Source organism: Plectropomus leopardus, chromosome 17, assembly GCF_026936395.1.
Source record: "Plectropomus leopardus strain MGB_pleo_1.0 chromosome 17, ASM2693639v1, whole genome shotgun sequence".
Lineage (NCBI taxonomy): Eukaryota > Metazoa > Chordata > Actinopteri > Perciformes > Serranidae > Plectropomus > Plectropomus leopardus.
In genome coordinates this window covers 32,117,165-32,137,976 of record NC_142192.1, presented here as the reverse complement: position 1 = coordinate 32,137,976, position 20,812 = coordinate 32,117,165, and the positions used below count along the sequence as shown (strand labels likewise).

General features: G+C 36.5%; 1 long non-coding RNA gene across 2 annotated transcripts in view; it reads left to right on the top strand.

Moving 5' to 3' along the window:
* Positions 1-20,812, top strand: part of LOC148186725 (uncharacterized) — a 60,178-nt gene that overhangs the window by 14,445 nt on the left and 24,921 nt on the right. For both annotated transcript variants that reach the window (XR_015779589.1, XR_015779590.1), the window contains one exon: positions 19,729-19,846. This is a non-coding gene — a long non-coding RNA (uncharacterized LOC148186725). The remainder of the gene's footprint in view (positions 1-19,728; positions 19,847-20,812) is intronic.

Below are 20,812 nucleotides of genomic sequence, written 5' to 3'. Positions count from 1 at the left end.
GTCGGCGCGCGGGAACGTAAAGGAAAACACGTTCAGCCTAGTTAGATGTGACAGACTCAAACGGCAGCGGCTGCCTTTGATGAGGAGGAGTCGTCATGGTGTTAATATAGGTTAATACGACAGCCAGAACATAAAGGTATACAGCCGAGAATAAACATGACAGCAAGAAAGGAGGGAAACGCTGACGCACTTGTCCAAACGTGGCCCGACAAGTGGAGCGGAGCTGACAGGAGCACCGACACACACTTATATACACACACACACACACACACATATATATATATATATATATATAAATATATACAAACACACACACACACATTGAGAGCAGCGCTGAAAGAGAATCTGTGTTGGTGTAACTGTCTGTTCCTGCGACAACACTTTCATTTCAGCTCTGACCCAAATAGACCCACATGGCTGGCACTGTGCGCGTATGTGCGTGTGCGTGTGCGTGCGTGTGTGTGTGTGTGTGTGTGAGGGTTTACATGCGTTGCGCGGTCTCGGCAGCTTGAGGAAACGTTTTATTTTTGAGGTCTGCAGGTTAGAAAAGAGATTTGTTTAAGATCAAGGTGAGGCCGCGGAGGAACAAAAAGCCTTTTTGTGAGCGTCGAACAATTCTCCCGTCGCGATTGTTTCAAAAGTTTTGACCCCGTCGGATTTCGGTTCACTGTTGATTTGAATGGGATCAGTATTCAGGTGAGAGAGGGCGCACTATACGCGCACACATACACACACGCACGCACACGCGCGCGCGAGCGCGCGCAGCCAAACACACACAGCAGATGGTAAGTGCGATTCTGCGGCGAGCCCAGTTCCTGAAAAATAGCACAGAGGTTTGAATACAGTCTTTGTGCACCCAAGACCCCAATAGCCTCGATACAATTGTGTAACGGACCTCCTTTCACTGAGATGGAGAGGCCGAATGAGAGAAGGAGGGAGGGAGGGAGAGAGAGATGTGGCACAGAGGAGAAAACGGAAGAATAAATGAGAGCGTTTGAGTCAGAGACCAGAAAAAGTAGAAAGAAAATTGTGAAAAGGGAGAAAAGGATTGAGAGGGGGGCAAAGAAGAGACACGGTAAAAAAGAATATTTGGAGAAAACGAGTGTCTCCGAGAAGGAAAGAAAGCACAAAACAGAGGAATGATGTGGCCAAAAGTATGTGGACACCGGAACATCGCACCCATATGTGTCCTCTGGTTTTGGTCTTTCCACCAGATGTTGAACCTGCTGAATAAATTTGATCCCGGAGCATCAGTGAGGTCACAGCTCAGTCTGCAAAGGAAAATGTTGGCATTTGATGTTTCTGCAAACCACAGATATGACTCATTTGCATGTTTCATAGGTATCATATGGACATTTCTAAAGCAACATAGTTATGAGCTGACTTTGGTTATAGATGATGGATATTGTAACACCTAGGCGAGACCACTATTTTAGACCAGTAAATAACAAAATAATAGTTTTTTTTCGCCGCGTTGCACAGCATGTGCAAGCAGTGCGTGACAGCTTCCTCGCTGAACTTCTGCAGCTGAAACACTTAACGGTGTTCTCACTCTGTACGTTTACATGCACAGTTTAGTGGAGAGCCGGTTACAGCTCGATTAGGCCATTTAACTGGTCTACTGTTCTGGTCCCAGTATACAAGCACCGACTCCTCCACAGCAGCTGGAGATCTGCCTCCTTTCAGTCAGCTGATCTGTAATATTTATACAGTCTGTGATATAAACTGAATCACAATCACGGCTGCTTATTTACAATAACTTTGGAGTAGAAAACTGCAGTATCATGTACATGTAATCAAACTCTGAGCAAACTGCCTTCATTATTTTGAAGCCACCTAAAATAATCAATATCAGTTTACGTGTACGCTATATTTATAGTATTTTCAACACTTCACCTCGCTGTCAGACAGCCGTTACTGATGGGGATTTTGAAGCCGTTATATCGAAAACACCAAACTCCATTTAGAAAAACAGTAATTTTACTCCACTGAACAGAGGAGCTGCTGCTCTGCTGCAGCTCTGCTGCAGCTCTGCTGCAGCTCTGCTTCCGCTCTGCTGCTGCTCTGCTGCTGCAGCTCTGCTGCTGCTGCTCTGCTGCTGCTGCTCTGCTGCCGCTCTGCTGCTGCTGCTCTGCTGCAGCTCTGCTGTTGCTCTGCTGCAGCTCTGCTGCTGCTCTGCTGCTGCTCTGCTGCAGCTCTGCTGTTGCTCTGCTGCAGCTCTACTGCAGCTCTGCTGTTGCTCTGCTGCAGCTCTGCTGCTGCTCTGCTGCTGCTCTGCTGCAGCTCTACTGCAGCTCTGCTGTTGCTCTGCTGCAGCTCTGCTGTTGCTCTGCTGCTGCTGCTGCTCTGCTGCTGCAGCTCTGCTGCAGCTGCTCTGCTGCCACTCTGCTGTTGCTCTGCTGCCGCTCTGCTGCAGCTTTGCTGTTTACACAACAGAATAGCTCGACTTCTAATCTCATTATTTGGGTGTTTTAATCCGATTTCAGTCAGAACTGATCCTGGAAATAAATTTAAACAAAAGACCACCCGTGAGTCTCCTTTTTTATGGGTCATCCACTGGGTCACCACGGATACCCGACCAGCTGCAGGACTCTGCCCCAGGTCATTAACCATTTTTCTGAAATATCAATTTTACTGTTACAATAAGATTTCCCTTTAACGAAACATAAGAAGCTTTGTCTAAACCTTCAAAAACACCCTAAAAACAAGAGAAATGTGTGTCCACATACTTTTGGCCATACTGTGCATGAGGAAGTGGAGTAGAAAGCTGAGAGTTAAATAAAGAGCTGCAAACTATAACATGAAGAGTTGGATTCGTCTGTCAGAGTGTTGAAGGGCGGCTCATTTTGTTTAGTGTTTAATTTAGTCATATTAGATTTCTGTCACCTGTTAAAGGTGTGTGTGTGTTTGTGTGTGTGTGTGTGTGTGTGTGTGTGTGTGTGTGTGTGTGTGTGTGTGTGTGTGTGTGTGTGTGTGTGTGTGTGTGTAGCATCCTAAATCATTAACACCTTTAAATTAAAAAATAAGATGTCAAAGTCAGATCCCCCTCAGCTAAAACACCTTAAGTTTTAAAGTTCGTACAAAGTAAAATTCACTCCACATTAATAAAATGCAGCTTTAATTCGCCGGTTTTCTATATTGTTTTATTTTTAATTCATTCAAAAACTGACCCAGAAAACTGAGTGAAACTGCTGAATGTTTCATCGGGAGTCTACCATGTCGAATCTTTAGTTTCTGCACACGTGCATCTGCATGAACTTGTGATCGTCTGTAACCTGCTGCTCACTTTATGATATAAAAGAGTAAAAGTATGTGCAAAGAGAGTTAAAGATTTCCGAGTTTGTGCTGTGAAACGAGTGAAAATGTGATGTTTGTGCTCCTCAAGGAGGAAGCAGCCAACGAGATCGAAGTGAGCAATTTCCTCCAATTTACTCAATTATTTCATTGATGTATTGATTTTTTAAACAAACACGTAAGCAGTTTTCAGGGAAATTGGAGGCAGAGAAAACTAATTTTGTGTCTTTCTGTTTTGGTGAAAGTCTGTGCCAGAAAAAAAAAGAAGAAGAAGAAGACAGGCAGTGAGCTGAAGTGAAATGAAAAGGTTTGAGAATGAGGGCAGACTGAGAGAGAGAGAGCAGGTTATAAGGAGGAGAGAAGAAGAGGAGTGGAGGGTGTAAAAGAGCGAGTGATGAAGAAGAGGAAGAGGGTAGACAGAGGAGATGGAACAAAACAGAGCGGAGGGAGAGACGATGAAGCGAGACGAGAAACAAAAAGAATACTGATGGATGAGAAATGTGACTGAACACAGTCTCAGTGCGTTTCAGGGCTTTACGTGTCGCCATATATTGAGGTCATATATGTGTGTGTGTGTGTGTGTGTGTGTGTGTGTGTGTGTGTGTGTGTGTGTGTGTGTGTGTGTGTGTGTGACGCGTTCATCATGATTATCATCATCCTCAGAAATATTGGCCTAAATGAAGAGTTATTTGTGTTATTAATCAGTCTATCAGTTATTTAAAGGAAACTGTAAAGTGAGCAGTTATTAAAGATAACGGCCTGATTAGCAGCTCTGTGACACTTCAACAAGATAATAATAGTAATAATAAAGAAAATAAATAAATAAATAGCTCTGTGACACTGTAATTAAACAAGATGATAATAATAATAATAATAATAATAATAATAATAATAATAAAATGAATAAATAGCTCTGTGACACTGCACTTAAACAAGATAATAATAATAATAATAATAATAATTATTATTATTATAAAGAAAATAAATAAATAGCTCTGTTACACTGCACTTAAACAAGATAATAATAATAATTATAATAGTTATAACAATAATAATCATAATGTAATTAATAAAGTAAAAATAATAATACCTTTATTTTTATAGCACCTTTAAAAACAGAGTTTATAAAGTGCAAACAAGGCAAAGCAGAAGCAGCAAGAGTTTCTTGCCAAGCCAACATAATAAGAGGCGAACGATAAAACAGAACTAAGGCCAAAAAAAATTAAAGTAGAATTAAACAAGAGAGCGATAATTACAAAACAAAAATAACAATACCAAGAAGAGTAAATACAGTTCAAAGATTATTAGCAGTTAACACAGAAATAATAGTACAAATAATAGAATGAACACAGTTGGGAATAAAAGAATAAATTAAAAGACAAACTAAGATAGATTAATTAAAAAAAGGGTAACAGCACTTTGAGTTAAATGCTAATGTCAGCAGCACAACTGCAGCGCTAACATGCTGATGACAAGCAGGTGTGATGTTTACCATGTTCACTGATAATATTGAGATAAGTAACTTTTTCTAGTTATTTTTCTGATAAGTTTTGGATATTTTACTGTTTATAGAGCGAAATATTTTACAGGTTTTTTTATATTTTGCTAATTTTTCAGATTTATACAGTAATTAATATATATTTTACGAGAACTTAATAGTTCACTTTTTTCTAAATTTTACTTTTTGGATTTTTTTTCTGAATGTTTTACTAAAAATTTCAGATATTTAACTGTTTTTTTTCCACTGGATATTTAACCATGTTTTCAAATATAAACAAAAAAAGTTTGGATAGTTTACTGATTTTGTTTTTCTGGATTTTACTATTTTTTGCCTAAATTGTACCAAGAATTTTTAAATAGATAATAGCTTTTTTGAATGATATTTTACAACTCTTAATAATTTTCAGAAATGTAAATTATTTTTTCTCATTTTACTAAAAAATTCTGATAATGTATTCATTTTTTAAAATAACATATATTTTACTCTTCTTTTTTTAAAAAAAAAAAAAAAATATTTTGATACTTTTTAAGATAGCTTACCTTTTTTCCCTGCATATTTTACTTTTTTCTCTCCATATTTTACTAATAATTTTAGGATAAATAAGATTTTTTTTGCCTGAATGTTTTAGATATTTTGCAATAAATCTTAAGATGTTTTACCAATAATTTACAGATATTTTAAAAACACACCAAATACTTTTTTAAAAAAGATTTTCATTCACAGATTAAAAGAAATAGTATAAAATCATCAAAATTCATATTAAATACTGACTGTAACTCATTAACCAACATTTGATGTGGTCCATTAAATCAGAGTTTACAGTTAAAAAAACCGAAGAACACGTGAAACTTTCTTCCGTCTTTCTCAGATGTTTCTGGCTGCCGAGCGTTTGATTTCTCTGTTGGGTCCAGCGGTGTCGCAGTGATCGAGGGGTCAGTCTGTAGGTCGGACTGGTCGCTCTCAGCCGCTCGCCGACACTAACACGTTTCTATTTCAAGCTGCGGTGTAGAAGCAGCATATGTGGGGTCACCTGAGGACATCCAGCCCCTCTCCCCCTCTCCCTCTCCCCCTCTCTCCCTCTCCCTCTCGTGTTTTCGTCAGCCGAGGATCAGAGTATGTTTGTGCGCTCATGCGTGACCCTCCGCCTGCATTCATGCATACGTGTTCGCGTGGGTGGAGAGTGTGTGTTTAGGTTTTCCGATGCACTGACCTGAAAGGTGGTGACGGATGGTTTTTTAGAGCCGGAGAACAAACAGGAGTGACTGTATGTAAAAGTCTGACCAGGTGACTCACTGGCTGACGACTTTTATTTATTTATATATTTATTTTATTTTTAGGAGGGTCATATAGGCTCAGCGAGAGCACACGTGCCGGCCCGGAGTGTGTTCGCCGGCTCAAACGTGAGAGCGCTCGAGTGCATGAGCCGGTGTGTACATTCAGCTGACTGCCTGGTATCCTGGGAAGACCCGTCACACAGGCCGGGTTTCCAGCACATCACACACACGCGGGACACACACACACCTACCGCGCTCTCTGCTGCGTTACACGAGATAAAGAGATCCTGTATGTTAGACGCAGACTGACGTGTATGAGGAGTCCTCGCTTTGACCTTTAACTCAAAGTTTTCCCAAATCTTTTTTGATTCAGCTCTCTCGCAGGCAGCACAGCTCTGATTATGGACTACAGAAAGATGCAGGAAGTTGTAGTTTTTTATGCTCTTGTTGCACACTTTTTTCTGATAAATAATATAAATACGGTACAACTTTATGAAGGCAAAATAAGCTGAAAAATAAAGACTTACTTTACTCTTTATTTATTTATTTATTTTTAATTTTACTACTTTTTAAAAGTTTTAATAGGAAGTTTTAAGACACTTTTTTTAATACATCTTTTTTTCCTTATATCTCACTAACCCTTTTTGGATATTTAACATTTTTTATATACATGTATCTTTAAACATTTTAATAATTTTCTCATTTTTTTTTTTTTTCAGTGCACCTATTTTTTTTATTTTTTTTTCATGTGTTAAGGTTTTGGGGAAGGTTTTACTAATACTTTTTGGATATTTGACGATTCTTGTCAGATATTTTACAGATTTTCAGATATATTTCAGTACACTTTATTTATTTTTTTCCAGATATCTTTTTTGATATTTAACATTTTGTTATTTCATATATTAATTTTTGTCTGGGTTATATCTTCATAATACATTTTGTACATTTTACTAATTTATTTATTTTCTTATATTTTACTAATTATACGATACTTTGGTAGTAATTGTGTAGTAATTGTCAAAAATATCTTACCAATACTTTGGGGATATTATACTTTTTTTTTCATATATATTTTTTTTGTTTGTTTGTTTTTAGATGTTTTACTCATTCTCAGATATTTAAATGTTATATCTAGTATCATATGGAAGTATTTAAGTATTTTTCTCTGCACTACTTTCAGGGAGATTTCTTACTATAAAACACCATTTTTGCTCATCAGATAAATGTGCTTATTGTACTTTTGTAATTTGATACTTTGGATAACTACCTGCTCTTTGCAGATTAAATCCTGTGTTTTAACATACAGGTGCACATGAATGTCATTATATCTCCAGAATATACACTGTAGTTCACAGTACTGCTGCTTAGTGGAGGTGAAAGTATTTTTACAAACTGCAAAAATAAATCTGCATTTGTAAAAGGCGAATATTGAGCAGTTAACACAAAGCGGCAATTAAGCACATCCCATTTAAAAATAACAGATACAGAAGTAGTTAAATGAGCCAGTAAAAGTTCAATTATCTCTTCAATTATCCCCCGTTGCCATGACAACCAGAGACAACATCTGAGAAAATAGTGACATTGAATGGTTTTTGGGAGATTGTGACCAAAGTGAGTCACGATGAGGATGAAAAAATGACATCTTGTTTTGCTTCTGTGTAGTTTTAATAAGAATTTAAATGCAGCACTTTTGCTTGTACCAGTATCTGTTCTGTACATTTTAAGTTTGAGGAATCAAAAATACATATTTTTCCTTTCACCTGTGGTGCTTTTTATCAGTTTAGATTGTTTTGGTGTGAGTCGCCGAGATATCTGCTGTAATGTTTTTGATTTTGGGGTGAACTGGCCCTTTAACCCTTTAAAACCTAAGCAAATGGCTTCATTTCTTTAAAAAAAAAAAGAAAAAGAGGAAGGCAATGAGCAATGAAGACAGGAGCCAAAACTAGCAAGAAATTAGTAAAATTAAAAAAAATAGTTACAAAGAGGAAAAGTGCTTAAAATTATATAATTTCATAACATAATTTTAAATATTTAATTATAATATTTTAAGTATAGCTTTTCCTGTGTTTTTTTTACATTTTCTCCCTAGAAATTTATTTTTTAATAACTTTCTAAATCTACTAATTTTTTTGTGTAACATTTTTTGTTTAATCAAGTTGCTCATGGCCTTTTTCTTCTGTTTTTTAACAAAATCGCACCTATCTGCTCAGGGCAGCCCAAGAAAAGTGACGTGGTTTCAGGTGTCAAAGGGTTAAAAATGTAGCTCCCGGGACACTTTAGCTGTCTTTAAATTGTCTCGTAAATCTGTTTAAGATGGATTCTCATGGTGCACGTGTGTGTGTGTGTGTGTGTGTGGGTGTGTGTGTGTGTGTGTGTGTGTGTGTGGGTGTGTGTGTGTGTGTGTGTGTGTGTGTGTGTGTGTGTGTGTGTGCAGGACACAAACTGCTGTCACACAGTCGTCCCTCCAGGTTTTAAACATTTTATACATGCAGAGATTTGTGTGTGTGTGTGTGTGTGTCTGTCTGTGTGTGTGTCTGTGTCTGTGTGTGTGTGTGTGTGTGTGTGTGTGCGTGTGTGCGTGTGTGCGTGTGTGTGTGTGTGTGTGTGTGAACGCAGCCTGTTAGGGGTCCTGTGAGGACGCCACGGTCCAGCCAACCGATCTGTCAGAGCTGAGGCATCCGAGACAGGCGGCCATTACTTCATTTAGGGGAGGGGGGGTTGACACGGCAAATGTTCTCATGTTAACGGGATTATCACAGAACAGAGGAGGGGAAGCACCACGGACTGACATTTCATCTAGTGACAGAGCAGCCCGCAGGGACTATATGTCACCGCGGCGGGACACGGAAAACTATTCCCCCTGATGTTAGGAACGAGTGCAGGAATATTCATCTGCTCCTGAAGTGAAGTCGAAAAGGCCGCGGCCCTGAGACGGCACATAAATCCAGCGTGTAAACTTTAAAATCCAGGGAGGAGAAAACACAAAAACGCTGCAGTGACGTGGCAGTGAGCCGACAGCGGTGAATTATTTATTCTCATGTTGGAGGGATTATCAGCAAACAGGAGGAGGAGGAGGAGGAGAGCCGGAGCACTCTGACAGTTAATAGAAGGCTGGAGAGTCGTATTGTGGAGGGACGGAGGACACAAATGTCTCATTTGCGCCCCGTTTTTCCGATTGAATGGATATAATGAGAGGTGTGCCGACTGTGAGCTGGTCGCCAGTCAGCGTGTTCGTGTGAATTATGACATCTCCAGTTTATCTCAGAGAAATCCGCCATTTGGAACAAAAAAAACCAATGATGACATAAAATTAAAATAAAAAAGGCCTCAACTGCCAAAACAATCAGAAAGACGTTGTTCCAAAAAACTCAGTCAGTGCTGTTTGAAAAAAAAAAAAGGCTCATAAATAGTTAAACTTGACACAATAAAACAGATCAGAGGAAGCTCCTCATGCATCAGAGGTCGTGTCAGTCAGTCGCAGACATGCAATACGACTTGATGTATCACGTTCGCAGGCGGCAGGAGGAGAGCTTTCGTTACACCGTGAGGTCGCCGGGTCACGGTCAAGAATACAGACGGCAGCTCCAGTCAAGTTACAGAGGCAGCGAACGCAGAACGAGGCCGACATACCGATTCAGAAATCATACCGAAAAGATGTTTAGACACTCGACAAGGAGCTTATAAATACTTCATTATACTACTTTATACTGCGCGAATATTTCTGAAGGAACTTCTTTGATGATTTGTCGAGATCTTGTTGAGCTTCTTGGTAATAGTTTGATAATTTTCCTGCCAAAATGTTTTTGACATTTAGAAAAATATTTCTTAATGTGATCTTTTTCCTATTTAGTGCTGCTGATGTTTTGAGAGAAGGTGCAGCGGAAAAAACCGACCGCGGCGTTACTCTGATGAAGCTTTGTGTGTTTTATCTGGATTCAGTTTGATTTAGGTAATAAAAGCATTTAGTTAGGATGAAAAGACCCCAGCTGATGTAACTTATGACTCACATGACCAACAACTGACTTTGTTTTTGCTTGTATTGTGATATGCAAGATTAATTTAAGATAACTTTTATTTTATTTATTTTTTGTTATTTTTATTTTTTATTTTTATTTTTTACAGTTTTCAGCAGTGATCAACAATGAAAATCTGCTCAATTCTTCTTTAAAAAATATAATTTTTGGTTATATTGTGATATGAAATCTTCATTAAAGATAACATCTTTTTTTAAAAAAATGTTTAAAATCTGCCAAAGAGTCTTAAGAGTTATATTGATTAGACCCAATTAGCATCTGCTGATTTTTATTTATTTTATTTATTACAGTTTTCAGCTGCGATTGATGAAAATCTGCACAATTCTGCAGAATATGTTTTTTTTTTTGTTTTTTTGCTTAGTATTTTGATATGTGATATTCAGATAACTTTTTTGGGGAAAATGTGTGTACAGTCTGCCAGAGAGTCGCCTGCTAACTGCTCACTAACCACTGATTAGACCTAAACAGCATCTGCTAATTTCTATTTTTTGTTTGTTTGTATATTTTAGCAGCGATCGAGAATGAACATTTTTTTTTGCTCGTATGTTTTTGGACCTTTTGACCACTGAATGCACACGTGCTCCTGAACGCTGCTAATTGGCTGGTTTTTTTTTAAAGGTTGTCGCTTGTGTGAGTATTTTATTGGTTTGTTTTGACTTTTTTTGTTGTGTTTTTAGTCTGTTTTGTTCTTTAATGTGAATTTCTTCATGCTGCTGTCTTGGCCAAGAGTCCTCTTCAAAAGGAGATTCTGAATCTCAGTGGGACTTAATTTTTTTTTTTTTTTGCAATAAATTAAAAAAAAAAAAAAATGTGTAAATGTGTAATAAAATCTGCCTGGGAGTCTTACGAATTATGCAGGAGCAGCTTCTTAGCTTCTTATGTGACTAACGACTGACTAATGACTCATTTGACAAATTATGTCTTTCATGTGGGACACAAACACTGGCCTCCTGGGTCAAAGTCCTGTGCTTGTTGGACCCACGTTTTGCAGACTTTTGCAGTCTTTATACCACATTTGTGGCTCTGACCGTAGTTTGATTTACATTTGATCGAGTTTAAAGCCTTTTGTCTCCTACAGGCGCTAAACGGTGCCTCCAGCATATTTTGAAAAAGTATATTTTTTTCCTGCAATTAACGTCATTTTACTCTCAAACAGTCGGCAGTTTATTAGGAACCGTCAGTAACTAAACCTGCTGCTCTCTAATTCAACAGCCACGTAATTTGTGACGTTAGTCTTCATTAATTAGACTATATTAGTATTAGCAGCTGTATTAATTAATTGACAACCAAATGTATAAACTCAACATTTTTTCATGTGTTATGTTTTGTAATTTCTTTGTGGTTTCTTTTTTTAGTTACTTTGCAGATTCAGATAAATGTAATGCATCAATAATTAGTCCAATAATGTACATACAATTCTTAAATGGGACATTCTGCATAATTAAGTTATTATTCTTTATTTTTTTTTAATTGTTATAGTGTAATTCTAATGCTTGTCTACTTTTACATAACACATTACAATTCCTTTTAAAAAATGTTAAAAACTTAATTTTTCATGCAGAATTAAGAAATAAAAGTGTGTTCATAAATATGGGAATCAAATACTCATTTACCATAATTATGAATTATGAACACAAGTTTTTCAGTTTAAGACCCAAACATAATTTTTTCCATTATAAGTTTTTCACATTATCTGAAATAAATTAATCTTAAAGTGTACTCGTGACAGAGTATTTTTACACCGCGGTATTGATAGTTCATAGTCCAAAACTGAGTTTCTTGCAGAGTTTTAATGAGAATTTATGGCTCTAAATGGCAAGATGTTAATTTTTATTTTCTTTGCCAACCATATAATATCCCTGGGGGAACAATGTGTGTGTTTATAGTATTTTTGTCCGTTTTTTTGGTGGTATTGTTATGGTATACACCTGTCAGGATCTATAGTCTGCCCGCTTGTTGTGACCTTAAAGTCAACTTGCCTTAATTTTAATTTTCTTTTGTATTTCTCTCCAGTTTTGCAGTGACAGGAGTGCAGTTTTTTATCCATCTCTCTCCCTCGTTGTGTTTCATAATGGAAAATGAATGCATGAATAAACTGCCAGAACAGCTGCATATAAAAAGCTATGCGTCGTCGCTGCAGACGGGTTCGCGTGCAGCCGCTCATCCGGGCGTTTGGAGATATGTAGGCCGACGCAGAGAGCAGGCAGAGGGACTGTGGGCACAAGCTGCAGACGCATGGGAGGAGGAGGGAGGAGAGGAGGCGAGGAGGCGAGGGGGGAGGAGGGGGGAGACAGTGTGTGTGCAGGGGTATAGGAGGAGAGAGCGAGAGAGTGAGGGGAGGGTATAGGAAGAGGAGGGAGGACAGAGAGGGAGGGACGAGGTGAAGAGAGGAGAGTTGTCCTCAAAATGACCCACAGCAGCAGCAGACAGCCCTCTCCCTCTCTGTCTCTCTGTCTCTCTGTGTCTCTGTGTCTCTCTCCCTCTCTGTCTCTCTGTGTCTCTGTGTCTCTCTCCCTCTCTGTCTCTCTATCTCTCTCCCTCTCTGTCTCTGTCTCTCTGTGTCTCTCCCTCTCTGTCTCTCTGTGTCTCTCCCTCTCTGTCTCTCTGTGTCTCTGTCTCTCTGTCTCTCTCCCTCTCTCCCTCTCTGTCTCTCTGTCTCTCTGTCTCTCTGTCTCTCTCCCTCTCTGTCTCTCTCCCTCTCTGTCTCTCTGTCTCTCTGTCTCTCTGTCTCTCTGTCTCTCTGTCTCTCTCCCTCTCTGTCTCTCTGTCTCTCTGTCTCTCTGTCTCTCTGTCTCTGTCTCTCTGTCTCTCTGTCTCTCTTCCTCTCCCTCTCTCTATACCTCTGCATGCTCACTCGCTCTCTGCTGCGTAATCGGCTGAAAAAAGAAGGGCATAAAAAAAAGAAAAGAAAAGCATGGCCGGGACGCCTGCACTCTTAAAAAATCCTCTCATGAAAAGGTTCAGTGAGAAACCTCAGAGTCGAAACGTCACATTTTCACAGAAAAATAACTTTTTCTTCTTCTTTGATTCGTCATATTTTGTGAGATTTACTTAAGTACTGTACTGAAGTACAAATTTGAGTTACTTTTGAGTATTTTCTTTTACTCTTAGTGGACTACGGTGCAATATTATTGCAATTTTAAATGTTTTGCTGTATGCCGAGCATTTTATTACCTTTTTTTACGTGTAAAAATTACGGGAGAAAATTATCATCATTTGTTTTGTCTAATAAGATAAAGTTTTAAAGATTAAATGTTACACATTAGTCATTTTTATTGCAGAAAAATGTATCTAGTGGACTAAAAAAAGCATTCATTTTATCATTGTAGTAGGCTACCAAAAGTTTAATTTGTATTTTTTAATATTAATAATTCATATATTAAAAATATCCTGTATTTATACAATACTGCTGTGCACAATATCACGATGCAGTGCTGTTTTATTTTTTTATCTGTTTACCTTTAACAGCTTTATTTTCATGTTTTGTGTATAAAAATCTTTATTTGTGAGTAAATATACAGCTTAAACGATAAGTCTATGGGCAGAAAATTACTTGTCAACTTTTTTTAATGATTTAATTAATTTCATTAATTTAATTTAATTTAATTAATTTTTTATGTGAAAACATCGTTATGATTTCATCTTCAAAAAAAATGGAGATTTGCTGCTTTTTTTTTTTTTTTTAAAGTGTTATTAATAATGTTGAGGTCCGAACTAAGACCAACATTGTTACGGTGTCACTTTGGACAATTTCTCACTATTAATCAATCAATTAATGGAGAAAATAATCAGTAGATTAATCCATAATGAAAATAATCATTACTTAATGTTTCAAAATGAGCTTCACCTCAACCAACTACAGCAGTAAAATCCTGCTTTTACATTAACGTGATGTCGTTTTATAAATATTAAATTATAAAATAATACATTTCATAAAAATTAAATTATAAAATAAAATTAAAAGTAGTTTAAAAGTCTTGAATTTGGATTTGTGAGGTCTACATTACCACAAACATTTTATCTAATTTAATTGGTTTTTCATTTATTTATCTTGTAATCCTTTTTAATCTTCTGCATGAAAGTCCAGACTTCAGAGATTAAAAAACCTAAAACTTTACTTTATACTTGTACCTGTTGACAAAATGTAGATTAATCTCCCGGTAATCTGCTCTAATACCCATATTTTTACATAAAAGCGTCACATACACAGCTTACTTCTATATATACCTGCATAAGAAAAAGATGATTCGTCCAGAAATCAGTCTGAAAATTGGTTAAAAAATATCTTTAAAAAATCTAAAAATATATTAAATTTAACTGTGATATTTCTTAAAAACTAAGATTACAGTTACGGTGAACATTTTAATACTTTTAACAATAATCTTCGTTATTATACTTTGAGACTGAAGTGAGATTTTCAGTGCAGGACTTTAACTTGTAAGAGAGTTTTTGAAATTTAATTGGGCTATAATTAACTTTACTCACATTGAAGCACTTTGGGTCTAAATGTGCTGTATAAATACATCTGCCATGTTTTTTATACATTATCACGTATTTTATTTTGATAGGTGAGCCTGATGGCAGAAACGGAGCTCCCGTCATTAAATCTCTTAGTGACTTTTTGGCACGGACCCTTTGAATGAATTTCATAACAGATATATTAACCTTGTTTTGATCGCTGTGAGGAAAAATGCATCACAATCTGCTGGAAATCTGATCAGCCTCCTGCAGCGTAACACCGAGGCAGTGAAATGTTCGGCTGCATCGATTTAAATTAAGTCTGTTTCAACTCAAGATGTAAGAGTCAGGGATTTTTAAAAATATGGCAACTGCATATAGATTTTTTTGGCGAGGACGACTTGTTAATATGCATCTGCGTATAAGCAGAAAGCTGAAGCGTCCGTCTTCAGTTTCATCACGTTGCAGCTCGTAATGACATTTTTGTGCTGTGTCAGCGACTTTGCAAAAATCTGCAGGAGCGCCAGAAGAATGAATGATGAAACCAAAAACTAAATAACATTATAGTTTTTATACTGCGGGGATAATAACTACAATAACTACATCCATGTGTAATATTCTATATTCAAATGTTGTAGAATATTTGGTAGAAACAAGAACAAAATGTACATTTATATTTTTATTTTAGAGTTCAGATATATTTATTTTATATTAGTACTTGTGTTTAAATTTTATTGATATATTCTATACTTTCCTACTTCTTTTAAGACTTCTGAATGGGAGCATCTGTAACTACAGGCAGTTTCCCCTCGGGGATCAATAAAGTTTTTCTGATTCTGATTCTGATCACAATTTTTTATATATATATATATTTCTACATTTAAAAATATTTTGCATCGATATGTTTGTATTTTTATTTTGTAAAATCGGATAACAAAAAAGTTTTTGTATATTTGTTTTATTGACACAATTTCAATACATTTATCAAGTATTATGACTTTTTGACTCACATAGCCGTTTATTTTAGGTTGTACAGATTTTAGGGAAATTAAGCATCTGAAGATATTTGAAAAAATGACATCAAAATTAGCAAAAAATAACAATGCAGGCACCGTTTAAGTACATCAGTAAAATACAATAAAATAGAAATAAAATATTATTCTGATTGCAAATTGAAAAAATATTTATAATTTTATTGTTCATGGGGCAGTGATAAAAAAAATACTTTTTTAAACAAACACCATAGTTTTCCTTTTTTTTTTTAATATAGGCTTTTACCAAACAGTTAATATTTATTTATTTTGTATTTATTTATTTGTGAGATGTGTCTTCATGGTAATAGTAAAAGAGAAAAATGCTTGTAATATGTCAGTATATCACTATATGTCCATTTGTGACCATGGAACCAGTAATATCACCAAAAATGTTATTATTTATATATATTTATTCAGTTATACAGTACTTTCAAAAATATTTCAGAAATGGTGAAAAATCATGCTATATTTTTTTTAATTAAATAATATATAACAATGTGATAAAATAACATAAACTGTATGGTGAATATTAATTAGTATTTGTTGTATTTGTATTTGATAAAAATTGTAATTTTTATTATCTGAGCATTGCTACGTTTACCATTAAAGGGCAGTTCGGCTGTCTGTTTCCTGTAGAGGCGAAATGAGAGGGCAGATTTTTTTAACCCTTAAGGCCCGCTTTAATATGGCACACACTCACAGCGCTCTTAGTATTATTTTTTACTTTTTTTTTACCAACATCAGTACTAATCATAAATATCATTATATCAATATGTTTTTTTTGTCATGATGCCACTATGTTTTTTTTTTATTATTTTGATTTTTTTCCCCCATTATACAACATGCAAAGTAATTTTTTTCAGTCTGGGATATGTCAGTGATCAGCAGCTACATTGACTGTCACAGGTCACCTAGTGGAAATAGCATGTATTTCCTCCATATGCCAAATATGGTCAAAATGACCTCATCAGGCGGAAAATAGTCAAAATGACAAATTCAGAGTCAAAATAGTGTATTTTAGACTTATTGTAGGAGCTGAGCTGCAAATTCACTGATTACACTCAAATACACAATCTGGACTACATTTATCAAAAACTGAAGAAAGAAAAGTGTGTAAAATGTGAGCGACACAGCGACATCTAGGGGATTTTTTTTGCTTAACAAACTTGAACTGACTGGTAGAAAAAAGAGATTCTGTCTTGATTCTTCTTTCCTAAAAATACAGGAATATAGTAATGAGCAACTTAACAAGAAATTGGGTCAAAAACTAGCAAGTACAAAGTAAAATGTTCCTAAAACAATTACCGAAAAATTACCTATTTTTTTTTAATTAAATCTAAAAATCTCCCTGTATATCTGTATCTGTATTTTAAGATGAATTTTGTCACCTTTTACTTTTTTTCTTTTCTTTTTCTTTTTTTTAATTTATTTCTATGGCATTTCTTGCCTTGGTCATTGTCAGATTTCCTGAGGTCCCGGAGCTTTAAATACCTGTGAAGTGTGTAAACAAAACTGATGCCAATAAAGGTCCTAAAAACTCCCAAACTTAAGGATTCTGACTCAAAACGCGCTCCACCAAACAATCGGGCTGGACCTTAAAGAGTTAAACATATTTTGGACGCTTGAGTTAAAAAAATTTGAACCCAAAACTTTTTGAGTACTTCACAGTAGTACTAATACTTTTACTCAGGAAACAGATATTTTCTGAATAAATGGACCTAAAAAGGTTCAGATGCAGAACCACTTGTTTTCAGAGTGTGACGCCAAGAGTGTGTGTGTGTGTGTGTGTGTGTGTGTGTGTGTGTGTGTGTGTGTGTGTGAAGCAGTAAACACGAGATTTAGTCCTCATCGACCTGCCGTATAGACACACACACACACACACACACACACACACACTCGTGAACATGTGTGTGTGTTGTTGGAAGTAGGTCAGTAGTGAAAGGGTTCTGTCCTCACACGGCCTCTGTTCGGTCCGTCACACCACTCGTGTCGACTCTAATTTTCTCTTCCTCATCCCTCCTCCTCCTCCTCCTCCTCTTCCCTCTATCATCCCTCCTCCTCCTCCTCCCTCTATCATCCCTCCTCCTCCTCCTCCCTCTATCACCCCTTTTCCTCCTCCTCCTCCTCCCCCTATCCTCCCTCCTCCTCCTCCTCCTCTTCCCTCTATCACCCCTTTTCCTCCTCCTCCTCCTCCCCCTTCATCCCTCCTCCTCCTCCCCCTTCATCCCTTTCTCTCTGCTCTGATTAGGAGGGGAGCAGGTCCCACCCCTGGTTCAGTCGGGTCTTGTGGAGGTTAACTCTTCAGCTCCCGTCTTCTTTCTCTTCATCATTTCATCCCCTAAAAAAAAAACCTGCTCCTGTTTTCAGGAGGCCTCTGTCGGACCGTTTGCGGCGCGTGGCCGGTGTTTTTAGCGCGGGAGTCCCGTCGCCACAAAATGGGGCAAAGCTCGGTGCCGTGACTCTTTTTTTTTCTTCCTGATGTTTCGGGAGAAAAGAGCTCACCGTGTTTCCAGCCAGTGAACTTCCAGGAAGGCTGTTTAATGCCCAGATCTGTGAACAAACGCAGTATTACCTAACCCCGGCCGGCTTTACATGAAGTACAGTAGCGCCGCCGCGAGCCGCGTGTCTGAGCGCGCACCGCCATCTGCCGGCGCGCCAAACCACCACAAACACAAACCCCTAATCTCACCACACACACGTGCCAAAACGCCCCAACATGGCTCCCGAAAAACGTCTCACACAACCTGTCAGGGCTAATTCACCCTCAGAAATACACTGCGTTTAATTCTGTAAAAAAAACAAAAAAAATCCCCAAAATGTAAAGCAGAGTGTGTTGAAGCGCGTGGTGAGAAGGTGAGGTGAAGTATGCAGAGGCAGAGGTTTGGAGCTGAAGGGGAACACTATGTTCCTGGACTGGTTAGACTGGTTTCTATGGTGCTGCTGGTTTCTATGGCGTTTCACCAGACGCGCCTGGCGACGGCGCTGAATGCCATGAATGACTGAGGCGGGTCACCGGGGGTTAAAATCACAGGCAGAGTGAGAATCACAGCAGCCGAGCTGCTGTTCGATCACAAAAATCTGCAGGAATGTTTACATTTTTAATTTAATTTTGATTTTTCTTACATTTTTAATTTAATTTTGATTTTTTCTGGAAGAGGAAGGTGATTTTTTTATTTTTTATTCCTATTTTTATTAAAGTTATTATTTTATTGGTATATTTCAAATATTAAATTTACAGTTTGAGTAAATTATTATTTTTATTTAAAATCTGTGCTCACATGTGAGATATTAAACAGATGTGATGCAGAAAAGTTTCTAAAACCAGCATTTAAAAACAAGTCACAGTGTGAGAGGTCAAAGGTCAGCGCTCTAACAACTGGCGGAGCAGAGGTCGTTTTTTTACATCTGTGACCTGAATTTAAATTCAAGCAGCAGTCGAAATATTCTCATCTTTTACTGAAGTCTAAAAAATGCAACAAAGTAAAAATACTATGCTGTATTCAAAATGTGCTTTCTTAAATCACCTTTCAGGCTCTTTTACATCATAATAAATAAATGAATTAAACAAAAATAATAATAAAATAAATCAATAATAAAATTTTAAATTAATGTAATAAAAATAAATAAAATAATAACATTTAAATGTGATAAATGTCACATATATTACCATATCTTTTTATTTTAAATTGCACTATAATTTATCATTTGAGCTGATTTCAGAGGTTTAAATGTTAGTAAAATAAATCTAAATGATGCACAAGAAAACTGATGTCGATCCAGCTGTTTAAGGGTTAATGATCACCAGTATAGTAAAAATATCTGCTTTGCATATTTATAAGGGCAAGAATATTATCACACCTGATTAGCTTTTGCTTATTTGTTGTTTGTTTATGTTTTTTTCCTGATTTTTTCAGTTTTCCTGTATTAATCCTCCCTCACGTTTGCATTGTTTGTCACTGAGTGGATTTTATTTATTTATTTATTTTTTGTACTGCTCTTTAAAAAAAAAACATTTTACTGATAACTTGGACACGGATAACTTGAATTAAACTCTCCTGTTTTCAGGTGAAACTGTGTGCAAATAAATAAAAGTCAGAGCAGAATCTGGACACTGTTTCTTCTTCTGTCCTCAGATCAGCTCAGAGACGGTTGTCCCTGCAGAGCGTCGGCTGTCCATCTGAATAAAAGGACGTCATGTGACCTCTTCACCTCCCACCTGACCGCAGCTCAACGCTGACTGAACCTCGTCAGGTAATTTAATTTACACAAAAGCACGTCGGCTCGATGAACAAAAGTTAAATCTTCTTTCTGTTTAAAATCATATAAACATTTTTTATTTAACACGGGACGCCAAAGTTTGAAGTGTTTCTAAAAACAAGCAGCCGTGGTAAACCCTCAGGGCCGCCTCTAATATTAAGATTCTCTTCTTTTCTTTCTTTTCGATCACAGAGTTTAATGTACCAAATAACGTGTGGTTTGATTTTAAGTGTGTGTCATGAGCAGAATAAAAAAATAAAAATTAAATAATTACAAACACTCGTATTGCACAAAATGCGCTTTTCAAAATCAAACTTAAAAAAAGTATATATATTTTTATATAGATATCATTGTAACCAACATCAGTCCTAATCTATTATATAAATATCTATAATATCTTATGTTTATAAATATTCATTAATTTCCAGAATTTTTACCCTTTAAATGCGAGGTTTTTGTCATAATGCCACTTTTAGATTTAAAAAAATACTTTCAGTTTTCTACATGACAACTAGATTATTATTATTTTTATTATTGCAGCCTGAGAAATGTCAATGATCAGCAGCAACATTGATTTTTATACATTATTATTTTTTGTGCAGTATCATAAACTCACACTCATATCGCTCTGCACACAAAATACGTTTTTCAAAATCAGGCCATAAAAATATTACACATTAATATGACTTTCTACTTTAACTGCATAAACACAGAGAAAATGATGATAAAAAAGAATAAAAAAAGAACTAAAATAAAAACTATAACTTGGATAAAGTATAGTTAAAAAAAAAGATAAAATTATGTGTACTTAAAAAAACTAACATTAAAAAATATATACAGGAAATATCTTAAGTTTTAGTTCTCTGTCAATTTGGTCAAATTTGTCAATGCAAGCGTGAGGAGGCGCTGCTGCATATTAAGACAAAGTTCCCCTGATAACCCCCCTTTGTGACAATAAAA